Source organism: Cervus elaphus, chromosome 24 (assembly GCF_910594005.1).
Source record: "Cervus elaphus chromosome 24, mCerEla1.1, whole genome shotgun sequence".
In the NCBI taxonomy this organism is placed as follows: domain Eukaryota; kingdom Metazoa; phylum Chordata; class Mammalia; order Artiodactyla; family Cervidae; genus Cervus; species Cervus elaphus.
The window spans coordinates 22,875,466-22,888,851 of NC_057838.1; the positions used below are offsets into that span (position 1 = coordinate 22,875,466).

At 41.6% G+C, this 13,386-nt stretch overlaps 1 protein-coding gene across 24 annotated transcripts in view; it reads left to right on the top strand.

Annotated features, from left to right (window-relative positions):
- The first annotated feature begins 391 nt into the window (after positions 1-391).
- Positions 392-13,386, top strand: part of LRRFIP2 (LRR binding FLII interacting protein 2) — a 110,182-nt gene continuing 97,187 nt past the window's right edge. For 8 of the 24 annotated variants that reach the window (XM_043885734.1, XM_043885738.1, XM_043885732.1 and 5 more), the window contains exon 1: positions 2,516-3,842. The gene's annotated coding sequence lies outside the window, so the exon portion shown is untranslated. Of the gene's footprint in view, positions 3,843-13,386 lie in introns of all 24 variants that reach the window. The other 16 variants (XM_043885736.1, XM_043885741.1, XM_043885739.1 and 13 more) reach the window with 12 other exon arrangements.

Genomic DNA, 13,386 nt, shown 5'->3' on the forward strand with positions numbered 1-13,386 from the left:
GCAGTCCATGGGGTCATAAAGAGTCAAACACAACCTAATAACCAAACAACAACACGAAACTCCAAATTCTTCCCTCTCATCAACCTTTCCTACATCACTGAGACTGAAGAAAGGAAATTACACTTCTCTTTCCTTTATCTGCTATCTGGTAGAGGAAAGGATGAACTGCTCTTGCTAGGAGAATCCAGATGGAGTCAGAATTAGCCGTGAGATATGGCTTCCAAACCAACAGATCATAGCGTTCTCATGTGGATAATTAGATGTTTGCAAACTTTTTTTCCCTTTTCTGTCAAATGAAAACTTATGCATTCCTTAATAAAAATCTCTTTGCAAATATTTCAGTGGTCAGAGGATATATATTAAAACACACATTTGCAAGTTGTATAAATTTATAGGTTTATTAGGGCAGGAAGATATGGTACAATATAAGCAGAAAAAGCAAAAATCTTACAAATAAATCACATTTAAGTGTGTTGACTCACAAAATTTTTTAGTAAACTTGTAATTCTAGACAAGCACTGTGGCAAGTTTATTAATATTATCATTTGCTAATTTAGGAAAGGGAGAAGAGCCAAATGAATTGTTGCAAAATGGTAAATTTTTAATATGATGAAACACAAAAAGAAACTAATAATCAAAAGACAGTGAAATGTCAATTTCTTAGTTTTAATAATGTTTTATAGATATATAAGATGCTGCCAATTGAGGAAACTGGATAAAGAGTAAACAGGACTTTTCTGTATTATTTTTGTAACTTCTTGTGAGTCTGTAACTCCCCTCCTCACCAAAAAGGAAAGCAATAAAAAGTAGTAAGTCTAGATAAGAAGGCATTTTTGGAAACAGAACTGAAAGCACAGACACGTAAGCAAAGACGGTTGCTTTGCTAGGTTTCCGCAGGTTTGTAAGGAGTTAACAAAAATTTTTAAAATGCTTCCAGAAGTGTGCTTACATACACACACTTTACTAATAAAAAAGATTGGGCTCTGAAAAGTAGCGTCCTATTTTTAATGTTTGAACTAATGTTTTCCAGAGAGTTGCATAGAGTGAAACATAGCATTGTTTGCGAAATTCAATTTTGTGAAAACCGCAAAAATGAGTGTCTGCTCTTGAGAAAGGAAAACTTTTATTTCTTGACATCATCAAAGAAAAATGTGAAGGATTTTAATATGAAATGAACAAAAATGTACAAATCCTACCACCTCATTGCTCAAAAAGATTTTTTCCTTCATCTATTAATATGTCCCTAAAGAAGCTAGCTCACACAGACCTGGGGGCATTCACATGTCAGAATATCCCATAAAGATCTGGGAACACATATTTTTGGTGGAAAGAATGTGCAGGGAAAGACTGCTTGTGAAACAGTTCAGAGTGATGCATTTAGTAAGGATCCCCTTGCAATAACAAAATGTTAGCATCAGAACATTCTTGGGAGCCTTCAAAAGACACGTGACATCAGGAACTCTTAAAACAAGTGAAATTTTTTGGGGGGGTAACAGATGGCAAATATTCTACTGTGGGAGAACTAAAAACACAGATAATTTCCAAAATTGCCTTATGGCACCCTACCTTAAAGTATACTTTCCTAATAAAATTACAAGAGCAACATAGACATTTGCTTGGCTGGACGCTTCGTTTATATTTCCCTCTTAAATATTAAAATTACAGCAATGCGGCATAAAATAAAAGGAGTACTAGGGCCAGAAAGACGAGAGTTTCAAATTCAGTTTCAAATTTCAGACTCTCTCAGCTACTAGTTTTGTTACCTTAGACAAATCATTATTTCTCTGAATCTCAATGACTTTGTTACCAAAATGGGTATAACAATCCCCATATCTCAAGGTTGGTCCTAGAACTGAAAGGGATCATATATTTAAGAGTTTAGTAGAATGTTGTGCAAATACTGTTGTGAGCTGCCTCCCAGTTTTCCCAGAAGACACAGCAAGACCTTTCTTTCTCTGTTTGGTATAAGGTGAAACATGTGGCTAAGGAGTAAAATTTTAAAAAGCAAGAGAATCTAATCCTAAATATACACACATTTATTTGTAGTTATTTATTTGGCTGCACCAGGTCGTAGCTGTGGCTGGAAGGATCTTTTTCCTTGTTGTCGGTCACATGCCCCATCTTTCAGTTGTGGCATGTGGGATCTATTAATAGTTCCCCAACCATGGATCTGAAACCCAGACCCCCTGCATTGGGAGCATGGAGTCTTAACCACTGGACCACCACGGAAGTCCCATCCAATCCTAATATCATTCCAAACAGTCTTTCCATTAATTATGCAGTCACATAAACTAATACTTAATAAACATTATTGGTATTATTCGGGAACCTGAATAGGTTCTCTCTTGCAAGTCTGCTTTTTAGTTTATCTTTAACTGAGCAAAACACGTCATTAATCCTTTTTTTCAGATCATAACGTAGTGTGATCTTTTGGGGATATTAAGCACCTCTTGATCCCAGGTAAAAACAAGTTTCAATATTTGTTCACAGGTCTTGAGAAAAACAGCGACATGGAAAGAGAAAGAGCGCGAGGTTGGAGACTTTGTCTTTCCAAGGCTGATGGTATTATAATCCTCCGGCCATGAAGCCACCTGTTGGTGTCTCTCTGCCCGGAGACCACAGTTCCTTAAGCCACGCCTCCCTCGCAGTGCCGCACTCCCGCCCTCATGAACTCTAAAAGGTGAACAAGCCTTCTGAAATCGCAGGTGTGGGCAGCAGACAAACAGCCCTTAGAAGGCATTCGAGCCAGGTTCTTAACATGGAATCATGGGCTTATCCAGCGGGTCCTGGAACCTTCTACTGTCCCGGATGCAAAGTTGTGTTGAAGTGTTTTCTGCCTTCTGCTCAGGAGGCTGCTCAACTGCCACTTCCCTCTGGAGGTCTCCTCCTGCCAGAGGTCTCGCCTACAGGATCTCTCATCACCTTTTTGTATCTCCTGCGGAGCCTCACCGCAATCTGTCATTGCCTTATTTGCTTAAATCCGCCCACCCCACTAGAAGATCAGCTTCCCAAAGAGCAGGACCTCTGGTCTTTCTCCAGGGCCCTGAAGCTGGTGGATCTCGACAGAGACTCTCGGAGTGAATGACAGGTCCGAGTCCATCAGATATTGAACGGACTCTGTATTTTCCCCCCAGCCCCGCCCCCAGCACTCTTCACCGGAAATCATTCCAAAATCATTCATTTTGGAAATAAGGCTTCCAGCGTTTCGACCGCACCCACCCACCTACGTTCCAACGGTTTGAACTGCCGCCCCGGCCCACTCACCCAAGCCCTCTAGGCCGGACAGTTTAGAGGTGACCGAGGCAGGGATAGCCTCCAACGGGCACGCGCATCAGTTCACATTCCCGACCCCCGTCCTGGGGGCGGAGGAGCGGGGTGGGCCCCGCGGGCCTGGAGGAGCCGCCTCAGGAGGCCGCCCGAGCCTCCACCCTACTCGGGGTCCAGAGTCTCATCTCCTCCGGCGGCGCGCAGCCAGCCGCGGGGGTCAAGCCCGTCGCGCAGCGCGCGCCGCCGCGACCACAAGTACTTCCGGGTGAGTGGGTCGCCGACCCTGTGGCCCCGCCCCTCCTCCGCCTCCGCCGCCCGCCGCTCGGGCTGCGGCTCCTCCCGGGGGCCGGTTCCCGCTGTCTCAGCCGCGGCGCCGAGGGGACACCGGCGTGACTGACTGACCGGCCGTCGGCGCCGGTAGCCGCCGCGCCCTGCCCGGCCCGCCTGGCCGGGGACCTGGGACCGAGTCCACCTTCCGCGCCCCTCGCCCTTCGCTCCGACAGGCTCCCGGACGGCGAGCCGCGCTCCGGCCCTTCCCGGCGGCGCCCGCAGCCCCAACCCGCGCCCGGACACAGGTAAGGGCCGCTCCTCCCGCCGGCCTTGGCGGGGAACGGGGCCCCCGCTTCTCGGCCTCTGCAGCTTGGCGAGGTCCGCGCTGCCGCCGACCCCTGCTGGGGGCCAGGCCCCCTCCGGCGGGCCCCGGGGTCGAGGTCGCCCCCTGCCTGCGGCGTCCTCGGGCATCACGCCGGGTCTCGAACGCGCAGCCTCGGTCCGCGAGCGGGGACAGCGTTACTCCCATTGTGGGAGAAATGAACTCGGGCCGCTGTCTCTGCGCTTTGGGTGCTCAGGGCTCCTCCTCCCTCTCCCCGACACACCACTCCCTCGGTCTGTCCCCGGCCGGCCACCCGGGGAAAGGTGTCAGGCCGGTGGAGGGCGTGGAGCTTGTATGGGATTTTTTTTTTTCCCCCTTCCTCCTTGATCCGAACCGAATGAAGCCCGAGCTAGGAGTGTCAGGGTTAATGCTTGACTACTGCCAGGTGTTATTCACACCCAGATTGTTAAGTTATGTAGCTCCAGCCGGGCCTGCTTCTTGTGCCCGTGGGTATGTTGCTGGAAGCCAGAGGACCTAAGGAAACCCATCTCTCTTTCTTCGACGGGGAGGGGAAAAAAGTTCAAGTGTTTGCTTTCCTTTTTCCACCGTGGGATATACAAATATAAGGCTGTGGAGACCTGGCCAGGAAAATAATGGGATCCTAAACTTCAACTGCTTGTAGCTCTTTTTCTTTGAGTTTCCATTTAATGACTCAGCACTTCTGCCCTTAAAAAGAAAAAGTGTAATGTAGGTTCATTGATTAAAGGTTGAGTGTGAGAATAACAGTGTCCATTACTTTTTCATGGCATCACAACGGGAGGAGAATGGGGATGCAGTAGTGGAATCGGAGAGATGGAGGGCAGGGTGTGGATGAAACAGTTCTTGATTAGTGTTTAAAATAAGTGTTTCAAGATTAAATGTTTATTTTGGGGATGCATCTGTTTGGAGAGGTGCAATTGTTGGAAAAGGCGAAGTGTTGCAGATAAGTGTTGCTTGGCAGGGACTTGAGGTTCGCTGTGGTTTGAATGTCTTACAGGATTAACTCAGTTTAACCAACTTCATGCTGTGTTCAACACATGTAGAGATGATGACCCAGTATTATACTCATGTAGAATAAGAATTTCAGAAAGTGTGATTCATTGAGGAAGTTAGATCACTCTCTGTGTGAATGAATCATTGATAGGGTTCTTAAACTTGGAATAGAGGAAAGTTTGAGGTTTGTTACTGCCTGTTTAATTAGATACCGTCACTCCTAGGAAGTGTTGCATTGATGCTTTGTTAGGTTTGTTGCTGCTAATAATTGTCATTAGTATGGTAGAGAAACAAATAGTGGACTTTTGCAGAAGCTTTGGATTTAAAATAGTTTGTTAGTTCCTAAGTGAATTGTGATTTTACCCACTCCAGGAAGATAAATGTCTAGAAACAAATTAAATGTCAGTGAAAAGGACAGCTACCATCATTAAGGTAGGAAAAAGTTCACTCAAAGAATCTGCAGTACAGAGAACAAGCAGTCATTTGAGGGAAAGACCTTACCCATTTGGGAAAATCTGCCCTTAAAAAGGTGGAATGAGACTTTATACATGCTCATTTGTGCACGGACTTTAGTCCTCCAGACTCCAATCCGTGGAATTCTCCAGACAAGAATACTGGAGTGGGTTGCCATTTCCTCCCCCAGGGGATTTTCTGAATCAGGGATCTCACCTGCGTCTGCTGCACTGGTGGGCGGATTCTTTACCACTGAGACACCTGGGAAGACCATACAGAGCTCCTGTTTAAGTTCTGTCCGAGAAGAAAGTGTGTATTAAAGTGGTGGTTCGTTATGGGAATGAATTCATTTTAAATTAGAAATAACTTTTTATGACTGGAATGTAATTTGATCATTTTTGACTTTTGAAGTGTTGCTAAGCAAAATGACTTTGAATCATAGAGTTCTTGATACTCTTAGCCTCGATTTCTTCTTTTTGGAAATCAGCTTATTTTATGTTGGTTTATAAAGAACTTTATAGTTACTTATCAGTTATTAAGTAATGGTAAATTTGCCCTGTTGATCTTGCTTAGTAAATTCTTTTAATTCTTGGACTAAATTTTGGCATTTTATTCCCTTGGATATCCATTATATTCAGAGCGTTCCCTAATATTGCTTTTGATTTTTGTCCAACTAATAGTGACTTAAGAGTTTCAGTTTCCAACTGAACAGAGATTCCCTTTTGGAAAATCCCTTGTGGAAACCACCCGAACTGACAGTCCTGATGGGTAGCTTTGTAAGAGAATCCTTCTTAGGTCAGGATTTAAGCATCTCCACAATGAAGGGAAAAACTGATTCTGAGAATATGTTTGGCAAAGTAGATTCTTTTTCTCTCAAAACAAAAACAGGTCTTTACTAGAAGCGAGAGGGAGCAGTTTCTTGCAAAGCTCTTTGTAAATTGTTTACCCTGCTCCTAGTGTGAAGAGGAACAGAATCGATGATATATAGGGGGAAAAAAAAAATCTCCCTGCAGCATGTTGGGAATGTTGATGAGGATCATTTTAGAGGAAACACATTCTGTCCTCACCACAGGCTCACTTTCCATCGTACCTACAAATAGGCCATTGCATAGACCTTTGCCTTTGCTTTCTCCCTGGAGAATATGAATGGAAAGATGGTCTTTTAACCTTATTCGGTTAGAAACACAGTAAAGTTTATGACCATCATTCAAAACTCAACTTTTAAAACTTCTGACAGAAGGGTTGAGCAAAATTTACCCTGTGAGTAAGATAACTTTGCCCTTCTCTCCACTTTTTCCCTTTGAGATAACAGATAGGACACCATTAGAAATGATCTGCGTTGCACATTGTGCTTCCACTTTAAAAACTTTCTGGCCTTCAGTAAATTAAGGCAGACTTAAAAGGAATCCAACACTGGGCTAAAAACTGGGTTTATTGTATGCTAATGCTTTTTCCTTTGTTCTGTTATATCTTTATTTTGATTGGGGGATGGAGAAAGGGATTCTGTTTCTTGTGGAAGCTCTGAGATTTGCTCCATACGTGTGCTGTTGTTTTAGTCTAGAGATGGGAAGAGCAGTAGATAAGAAGAGTACAGGTGATTAAGAAGAGGTGGAGAAATGGCATCCATAGGAGTGTGCTCACCTCCTGGCTTCAGTAGTTGTTTGTAGAACTTTTTAAAATTGATTAAACATTAAAAAAAAAAAATGTCCCCTGGTGAAAAGGAAGTTTCCTCTCACCATAAACTTCTAGGCTTGACTCCCTCCGCCACCCAACTCCATAATCCAAGCAGTGGTTTCCGGTTAATGGTTTCCCATGTGTCTCTCCAAAATTTCTCTTCCATATATAATCTCCTGTGTTTAGAAAAAAATGCCCTGTCCCTTTCATTCTGACCTTCGATATGTCTTAGAGATCATTCTATATTAGCACATATGTCCATCTATTTTTCAAAAAAGACCAGCTGACCTGTCTAATATAGATGAAACAAAACTTGCTCATTTCCCACAGTTTAACATTCTCTGTTCAAGACATTTGGCTTCGCTGGTGGCTTAGCAGTAAAGAATCTGCCTGTCAATGTGGGAGATGCAGATTTCCATCCCTGGGTCAGGAAGATCCACTGGAGGAGGAAATGGCAACTCACTCCAGTATTCTTGCCTGGGAAATCCCACGGACAGAGAGCCTGGTGGACTAGAGTCCGTGGGGTCGTAAAAGAGTCGGACACGAGTTAGTGACTAAACTACAACAGCAAGGTTGTTTTTAGCTTTCTGCTAACACTGCTGTAATGAACAGCTCATATATAAGCCTTTGCTATAGTGTGTAAGTCTGTATATGGAATTTATTTCTGGAAGTGTGAGGGCAAGGTTGGGACTTAAATTGTGAAATTTTAAAAATTTATTTCAAGCTTATATTGGGATTTATTTTATAATAGAAATTACCTTTCTTCTTAACCTTGTAGGAGAAAAGAGCTGTTAATTACTTTGTATTCTTTCTACTCCTTGCAATTTAAAAATATACTACAAGTGTATTTTATAAGGTAATTTTAAACACCTTAGAGTGACAGGTGGGTGATTTTATTTATACTGGTAGAGGTAGAAGCATTGTACTTTGAAGACTGTGCTATTATAGACAAACTACTTCATTTATATTTGGCAATACTAGTTAAATGAGTGCCTTTTGTAGTAGCTTGATTGTTTTAGGAGTTTATGACCAATATCAATTAAAAATGTATACAGTTTCACTTCTTGCCCTGCAGAAGTCTGCTGCCATATATTAGTCACATGGGAAATAAATGGCCTATTTTTTCGCTTCCTTTACCTTCCACATCCTAATCTATTTATAATAAAATAAATCTCTGTGGGGTTCGAGATCCAAAAATCATTTTACAATCCAGAATGCTCTTGATGGATTAATTTCTCAAGGCAGAAGGACAGATTTAATCTTTATTCTGCAAAGTGTTCCTGAGCAGAATAAGGAAGATTTTCATTTTTAATTTCAGTGTTATACACCTCACTCAAGACTAGCAAGAGTTCAAAAATCTTTACTCTTCTTAAAGGAGAGATGGGGCAGGGGCGGGGGCGGGTAGGAAGTGCTGAGGAACTAATGTATGAGGACAAAGCTGGAACTTGTGAGTGGCAGTTTCCTTGGCCGGTGCCCAGGGTCTATTTTGAGGCCTTGTCAAAGCTCTCCTGACAGAACCTACCACATAACCACAATCTGTCCTGGCCCCACTGCAAGTCAGGAAGGCCTGCGGTTTAGGAAGATGGCAACAGAAGAGGGAGCTTATAAAGGACATGTGCCTTCAGAAGATTAAGACTCAGTTTGGGGGTGAAAATGTGCTTAGCATGCATGTCTAAGATCCAGGTTTTTTTTTTTTGTTTTCCCTTGGTACGGGATGAGCTTGATTAAGGAAAACTAACGAGGGCAGCATTGTAGAAGAATATGTGCAAGGAGGAGCACAGTATTGATGTCATGTCTGGTTCTGAGTGTTTGGCAAGGATCAGGCTAATGTTCTACACCAGGGGGAAAACATTACTCTTACCCCAATAGGGAGGCCATGCCCCGAGTTGAAATAGAAGTCCAGTTTGGAGACCTTGTCCCTGGGATCAAAAGGACACTGGGAATGATGGGCTGTTAAAAAAGGATTATTGAGTGTATACAGAGAAATAAGCTTCTTCCCGAATTCTCATTCTCTTCTTCCCATAGAACTGTGCAGCCCCATGTATAATATCAGAAAGTTCTCGCTCTAAATTTCTGGTGTATTACCAGATGCTGTGTCCCCGCATAGCTGCCTTTCTGTACCAGATGCTTTCTCATGGAACCTTGGTGTTTCCATACTTAGTGAATAAAGTGCTTGGGTTTGGAGTTCTTCCACTGGTCTCAGAGCTTCTTAGGCCAGAAGGCTGTTAAAGAGCTTAGTGTGCTGCTTTCTTGATCAAGGCTCATGTCACCATATTTATCCAAATCCTTGATTAGAGTGGAGGTTGTTTGAAGAATTTGGCATACAGACTTCATTTATAGATGCAAAACCTGCAGATGGTTTCCTTTCTTTTGCTTCACAGTAGGCTGGCACTCCAGAAAAGTTGAGTTTTTCCTTTCCCTCAAAAATTTGGATTGTTAGCATTTGATGATGATGATGCATTTAGTATTCAGTGTGAGTAGAAAAAAATAACCACTGTTTTTCTCTCTCCTCTATTCCTATTATCTGTCATGTTCCTATTATCTTGTTATATCCCTTCCCTGTCTCTGCCTTCCCCTTCTCCTCCAAAAAAAGAGTGAGATTAGAGCAGAGCAGAGAGGGAGAGCGGAAAAGAGGTTGGAGAAACCTTGAAGTTCAAGGGCTTATCAGGGTGTTTTTATTTTCTCAGAAGTAGATTAATAAAATCCTCCTTTAAAAATCACAGTCATCTTTTCCCATTGTTTTCAGTTTGAATCTTCTATATCTTAGTTTTCCTTCAGTAGGAACAGGAAATTTTTAACTAGTTTGGATATAAAATTACTGCTTTAGGAAACAAATTTAACTTTTAAGTTGCTTGTTCTGATCACTTTGTTATTCTTTCTACATCTCTCACTTTTCTCAATAGAAACATTTTAACAGCTAGGAGCAGTTAAACTATGCTGTGTGCAGGGAATTAGGATGTTAAAGTGTTCATTTCTCTGTTACATGGTTTAATCACTTATAGTAACAAAATTGTATTTATTGTGTTGTTTCTTGTATAATTACAACATAATTAGTAAGCATACATGTTGTTGCTAAATGATCCAAAGATTATAGGACTAAAAATAGAAAATAGAAAAAAGTCCGTTAAAAAGGAATTACTGATTTATCTCTGGCTGCGCGGGGTCTTCGTTGCCGCACACGGGCCTCCCCGAGTTGTGCTGTGGCTTCTCATTGCGGAGCGTGGGCTCTGGAGCACAGGCCTCAGTAGTTGTGGCCCACAGGCTTAATTGCCCCCCAGCATGTGGGATATTCCTGAACCAGGGATCAAACCCGTGTCCCCTGCACTGGCAGGGGGACTTTTAACCTGTGGACCACCAGGGAAATCCCAAGAAATCCGTTTTAGATTTAGATGAGATGTTTTTCCCCATGTCCAAGTGGATAGTCAAGGAAATGAGAGGATTCTATCCTGCTGTCTTGCTACACTCATCCTTTGCTCTCTATCCAAAGTGGTTTTTTCACTGTGGTAAAATACATGTAACATAAAATTTGCCATTTTCAGCATTTTAAAGTGTGCAGTTAAGTACACCCACATTGTCGCGCAGCCATCACCACCATCCATCTCCAAAACTTTCTCCTCTTCCCAGAGGGAAACTCTTTACCCATTCAACAATAATCCTCATTGCTCCCCAGCCCCTGGTAACCACATTCTACCTTCTGTCCCTGTGAATTTGACTGCTCTAGACACCTCATGTAAGTAGACTCATGGAGTATTTGTCTTATAAAATAGCTAGTTTATTTCCCTTAGCATGTCTTCAAGGTTCATCCATGTTGGAGCGTGTATGAGAATTTCACTTGATTTCAAAGCTGAATAATACTTTATCATATATAGATATATAACACATTTTGTCTATTCATCTGTTGATGGACCTTCGGGTTGCTTCTACCTTTTGGCTCCTGTGAACAATGCTCCTTTTGAACACAGGTGCATATCTGTGTGAGTCCCTGCTTGCTTTTCTTCTGGATGTGTACCCAGAAATGGAATTGCTGGATCATATAATAATTTTGTGGTTATTTTTTTGAAGACTTGCATGCCATTTTCTGTAGCAACTGCACCATTTTATAATGTCCAAAGGTTCTGATATCTCTGCATCTTTGACATACTCTGTCAAAGATTCTCCCTCTTTGTTTCTTTCTGAAAATAGGGCCATTCTTGTGGGTAAGTGGTACTATCTCATTGTGGCTTTGACTTGCATTTCCATAATGATTAATGGTGTTGAGCATCTTTTCAAGTATTTTTTGATCATTTGTATATCTTTGGAGAAGCAGCTGTTCAAGTCCTTTGTCTGGCTTTGAAAGAGTTGTTGTTGTTGTTGAGTTTTGGGGGTTCTCTATATATTCCACATGCTAGTAATCCCTTATCAGATACATGATTTGCAAATATTTTCTCCCGTTCCATGGGTCAATTTTTTTTCACTCTGTTGATAGTGTTCTTTAATACACAAAAGTTTTTAGTTTTGAAGTCCACTTCCTCTAACTTTTCCTGTTGTTGCCTGTGATTTTGGTGTCCTCTTCAAAAATTCTTTGCTATATGAAACATCAGAAGCCTTTTTGTATGTAGACAGTTTTAGCTCTTCTATTTATTTCTTTGGCCTACTAGCAGGTGATTTTTGTATACAACATACAGTAAGAGTCCAGCTTTATTCTTCTGCATGTGCATTTCCAGTTTTACCAGCACCAGTTGTTGGAAAGACTGTCCATTCCCCATTAACTGATCTTCACACCCTTGTTGAAAATCATTTGACCATATATGCCAGGTTGATTTTTGTGCTATCTGTTAAATTCTGTTGGCCTCTATGCCTCTCTATATGCCCATAACACATTGTTTTGGCTATTGTAGCTTTCTAGCAAGTTTTGAAATCAGAAAGTGTGATGCCTCCTTCTTTTTCTTTTTCAAGATTGTTTTGGCTATTTGGGGTCCCATGAGATTCCATAGGAGTTTTAATGTTAGGATGGATTTTTCCATTTTTGCAGAATCTGTAATTGGGATTTGTAGAGAGTGCATTGGAGCTGTTGGTTTCTTTGGGTGTTTTGACGTTTTAACAGTATAAAGTTTTCCAATCCATGAACGTGAGGTAGCTTTCCATTTATTTATGTGTCCTTTCATTTCTTTTAGCAATATTTTGTAGTTTTCAGTGAACAGATCTTTTGCCTTCTCAATTAAGCGTATTCCTAGTGTTTTGTTCTTTTTTTCTTATCGTAAACAGTATTGTTTTCTTTCTTTCCTTTTTAGTTGTTCATTTGGTTGTTAGTGTATAGAAATACGGCTGATCTTCTGTATTGATTTTGTATCCCTACACCTTTGCTGAATTCATTCATCCAGTTTTTAAAGCAGTTGCATTTGTTTTCTGTGTTGTATAACAGAGTGCACAAATTTAGCAACTTAAAATAACACACATTTATTATCCTACAGTTTCTTTGGGGGCAGGAGTCTGAGCGAAGTTAAACTGTCTTCTATTTAGGGTCTCATGAAATCGCAGTCACGTGTTGGCTGGGCTGTAGACTCACCTGAAGACTCAACTGGGGGAAAAAATTGCTTCTAAGCTCACTTAGGTTTTTGGCAGAATTAGTTATCTTGTGAAATTATGACTGAGACTTCTTGCTTACTAGAAGTTGCTTGGTCATCTGTAGGCTGTCTTCAAGGTCCTAAAGGCTGCTCTTAGCTTTTAGGGGCAACCTGAAGTTCTTGACCCTTGGGTGTTCTGACCACTTCATCAAAGCATCAAGGAAAGCCCAGGGCGATTCTACAGGCTAGACAGCCCCATGTAGTGTGGTATAATCATGGGAATGACGTCTTGTAACCTTTGTCATAGTCTGTTGGTAGAAGCAAGTCATGAGTTCTGCCTACATTCCAAGTGAGGTGTTCACACAAAGATGTAAACCAGAGTGGGAACCGACCGTAGCATCAGCCATAGCTGGTTACAAAATAGCACATGTTCTATCAACCTATTTTTGTGTGAAAAGCATATATGCACTTGAGAGTATCTTCAAATGGTGGAAAACTGCTGTTTTTTAATCATTGTTTTATAGTATTTTTTTCATTATTTGTTCCTATTTCTCCCTGCAATATTCTAGTTTTGCAATTTTAATTTTAAAATTAATTTATTTTAATAGTTGTGTCTTCCTTATAACTAAATAAATGCTATTTACTACTTAAGCCAAGAATTAATATCATGATTGTTTCCATTCTTGTTTAACTTTCTTTCCCACCCCTCCCCCCACCCCGAGATTTAAGGACTTTTTTTTGGAGAGGGAGGGGGTTAGCTTTCTAGTCACCTTATTTTCCCCAAATGCTCCAGTAGATTTTTCACATGTCTACTCTTTCTAATTT